The sequence below is a fragment of the Anser brachyrhynchus genome (genome assembly GCF_964034855.1).
Source record: "Anser brachyrhynchus genome assembly, chromosome: 6".
NCBI lineage: Eukaryota > Metazoa > Chordata > Aves > Anseriformes > Anatidae > Anser > Anser brachyrhynchus.
The window spans coordinates 30989857-30994166 of record NC_137700.1 but is presented as its reverse complement, the minus strand read 5'-3'; positions in this window follow the sequence as shown (position 1 = coordinate 30994166).

Here is a 4310-nt window from a genome sequence, read left to right as displayed (position 1 = left end):
GCCAGAGTTTCCTAGCCCTGTAGTAAAAGCTGCTAGCCTGGAGCTGGACTCACCTATCTGTACTCATCAGCTTTTACATCCCACGTCTAATTTTAGGGTTGCTCAGAGTGCGAGCTTAGCAATATCCTCCGACAGTTTGCTCTGACTGCAGCCCGCAATCCCTGATGCTGTCTAGCAGCACAGATTTAACCTGCTCTCCCTATGCCAGCGGCAAAAATAAGTGCAGAGGCCATGGAAATTATTTCAAACAAATCACCTCCGCTGAGAGCCAGCTGGGAACGCACCAAGTGCCTGCTTCTGCAGCGTGGTCAGGCCGGGGGACTCGCCTCCCGAGCTGGGAGGAGGTCTGGGTGGACGTGGTGGGGGCTGATGCACAAGGGGGGGCTGCAAGACACAAGCTGCAGTTGCCCAAATCCAGCCTTAAGGACTTAAAAAATAAATAAATCACTGGCACGATGTTAGCTGCGTGCGTCGGGGACCTGCCGCATGGGAAGGCTGGGAGCGACGTGCTGGGGAGGGGCTGCTCGTGGGGATGCGAGACCTCAGGGCAACTCAGCAAAGCGAAGCGTACCTGCGCCAGGTCCTCGCTGCTCCCCCCCGGCTGTGCTCTTAACCATGATGAAGCCGCCAGTCCACGGGTACCTCCATTTCCCCACCACGAGCCACCCCTCCAAGCTCGGTGCTGCTGGCCCAGACTCCCCCATGGTAAAACAGGACGAGAGGAGGACAGGCTGGGGACCAGGACTGATCCTGCCCCAGCTGTCCCTGGCTCGGGGTCGCTGTGACACTTCAAGACAGAGCCTCAGAAGCCTCTGCCCCGTGTCCCCCCCTCCGCAGCCCCCCACCAGCCACTTCACTTCTGCTGTAGCTCTGCTGACCTGCCATTAGTTATAGTGCCTGAGCCAATGTAGGAGGTCAGCGCGGGCTGGCCCCGATATAAATCAGCTCCCTATGGGCAAGGAGACGGCGGCACGGCACTGACAGGCACCTGCCACGTGCTGCGGGGCTCCCCTTGGTCCTGGGGTGGTCTGGGAATGGAGGCAGTTCCCTTCCAGCCTCTCTGTCCCAAGACATTTTGGCATCCTGTATCAGCATCCCATATCGGCACCCCATATCAGCATCCCATATCAGCATCCCTTATCAGCATCCCATATCAGCATCCCCTATCAACATCCCATATGAGCATCCCTTATCAGCAGCCCATTTCAGCATCCCATATCAACATCCCATATCAGCATCCCTGCTCTCCCGCTGAGCCTGCTGAGAGGGTTTGGGCCGTACCCCAGTCAAGATGAAGACCTCCAGGTTCTCCCCCTTCTCCTGGACAAAGCCTCCATGGGGCAGCCCGGCTGGAGCTGGGGGGGGGCTGTCCCCAGGGTGGGGACCCCCAGCACAGCCGCGGCTGCCCGCAGCCTGCCCAGCGCTGCCGTTCCCCGGTCCTCCAGCTCCCTCTGCTGCCGTCTCGGCGGCGAGGACGGGCACCAGCACCACCGGAGGGGCTGCTCGGCACCGGGGGGGGCCCCAGTTGGTTTCCACTAAGGTTTTATCCAAGCCGCCTGCAACCTCACATCTTCATTTCCCTATTTTTTTTTTTTTGGCTTCATTTCCTAAAGAAACGTGGACCAGGGGCAAGGTGCTCTGCCCATCTCCAGCTCACGCTGCCCTCCAAGCCTTACACGCGAGCCCAACCCGTTTGCACGGGGCTGGCGCTGGCTGCGAAGGTTGGGGGCTGGCTGCAGACCCCAAGGACCCTAGAGAAGACCAGGCTGCAGCGAGAGCTCAGCACCAGCTCAGCCACCAGCGAGTCCTTGCAGGGACCCCAGTGCCACAGGCTGGGTGTCTGCAAGCCTCCCCTTTCCACATCGGTGATTTTTTTTTTTTTTCCCTCCGTGTAGACACGTGTGTGTCCACACAGGCAGGCTGCGCGTGGCAGAAGCTGCAGAGCCGCCAGGCCATTTCTTCTAAAACCTCGCCATAAGCAGGTGAATTGTCCCCAGGTAACGCACACCTCCCGCGAGAGGGAAAGCATCGGCGCCGCCGGAGCAGGAGCCTGCCCGCCATTCGCGGTGGTGCCGGGGAGCCTGACTTATGGCCATGCTGGAGAGACAGCGGCGTGGTAAATGCCTCTGTTTGTGCTGGTTTCCAGCCCGACGAGAGCCCGCTGATCAGCGGGACGGGAATAAATCCGGCACGGGGGAGCCCGAGCAGGGGCTGTGGCAGCACGTGGCCGGAGCCGTGCCCCTCGGGAGAGATGCTCCCACCCCCCCCAAGAGCAAGGCCCTGTGCAGAGGCAGGACCCCGAGGCACGGCAGGGTGAAGATCCCAATATGCCGTAAAGGCACAAGCAATACATGGCACATACTTTTGGTGTGAAACAAAGCTGTTTCGGGGGCACCTGGCCACGTCTGACCGCCGCTGGTGAAAGCCAGACCCTGCCCAAAGAGCAAACAGCCTCAAAAACTGCCTTCCCTGGTCCATCTCCCACTGCCCACTGATGTGGGGGTCTTGCTCTACATGTCCCCCCCCCAGGGACACCCTGTAGGGCTCTGTGCCCCCCCAGCAGCCCCCCCGGCAGCCCTCCCCTCGCTCTCCGTGCCGCACCGCCGTCGCCTGGCCATCAATAGCACTTGGTTAATTAATTTGATGGGAACAGCAGGGACCGCACTTTGCATTTAGTGAACTTCTGAGAACTTCCAACCTCATCTTCATAATTGGCCTCATAAATTTGAGGAAAGAGAGAAATCAGCAAAGCCGGAGGAGCGAGGGAGGGCGGGAGAGGCCCAGCACGCGGGCGGGCGGGCGCGTGAGAAGTGGCTCTATTTGGTGTCCTTATTTAATTTTATTGCACAGATCCATCTTCGCCCGCCCCCTCCTTGCCTAGCCCTCTCTCTCCCGCTCTCCCTGCTGGGTTCACCTAATCATGATAAATTCATATTCATTTCCCTGCCTGCTCTGGCGGGGGGAGCAGCTCCGTTACATTTGCCCGGCCGTGCTGCCATTAGCAAATATTTACTCATGAATATGAAGCGCCACCGTTAGAAGCCCAAACGTCCCCTTTGCACCCCTCCCCGCCAGCCCCAGCCCCTTCCCAGCCCCGCAGCAGGACAAGAAAGACCTCTGAGGACGGGTGTCCTCCCCGTGGGGCAGGGACCGGGGTGGAAGAGCTGCCTAAAGCTCAGCACCGCAGCAGTTCGGCCCCAGGTTTTTCTTCCTTTTACCCTGAGGGGACAGAAGCAGCTGATGGGGGGGACAGGAATCGCCTGTGCCCTCGTTGGGGGCACACAGGGCAGGGCTGGGTGCAGGGACAGGGGTGGGAGCAAGGGGCTCAGCACCCATCCTGGCTGCCCGACCTCCCGCTCCGTCTCTCAGAGCGCTGCTGCGTTTGGGTTTGGTTTTAATTTTCAGGATGATCAGACTCACAGCCAGGAAGGGGAATCGCTGAGGCCTCTTCCTGGGAAGCAGGAACCAGGCAACTCCCCACTAGAGATGCCTAAAACTGCCCTTCCCTCACCCATCCTGGGGGCTCAGCACCCACAGCCACCCACCTCCTCCTGGGCACCCCAGGACCCCCCTACCTTCTTCGCAAGGGTGACATTAGAAGAGGCCGAGGCTGTGCTGGGGCAATGCAGTAGCCAGCTCCTGCCCTGCACCCAGAAATGTCACCCCTGTCCCCTGCAGCAGGGCCTGGCCGTGCTCCTTCACCCACTGCAGGCACCCAGGGGTGACGGCCCCATCCTTGGGCCACCTGGCCGTGGCTACTGCTGGCCACAGGAGGGCCCTCTGCCCCCTCCAAAGCTCTTGGGCAGGGAGCGGTGGGGTGGGAAGGGACAGCTGGACATCAGCCCCGTCCCTCAGGGAGCTGGGGGACAGCAGGACAGGGTGGGGGCTGCTGGGGGGCACAATGTGGGGGGCCGCCCTCGCTGCCTTTTCCCAAGGTTGCGTTTCCCAAGGGGCCTGGTGAACGGTCCCGCTGCTGAGCGGCCCCAGTTCCCCGTGTCCAGCCTCCTGTTTTGTAAAAGCAGCACAAACAGCCAGGCCGGGGCTTTGATGTGCTGCTGCAGCACCCACTTGGCACCACGGTGCGAACTGTGGCCCTACAGGGAAGGACAAAGGGGAAAGAGCTAGGGACCAGCAGCTCTGCGTCTCCTCCGCCTCCAGCGATGTCCCCAGCAGGCGATGTGGTGAGGGGCAGCCCCAGCACAGCAAGGGACAGCTCGCCCTGGCACCCAGAGCTGGAGGAAAACCTGTGTTCACCAAGGGCTGGAGACGAGCAGCTCAGCTGCAAGGCAGGGAACAAAAAGACAAAGGTG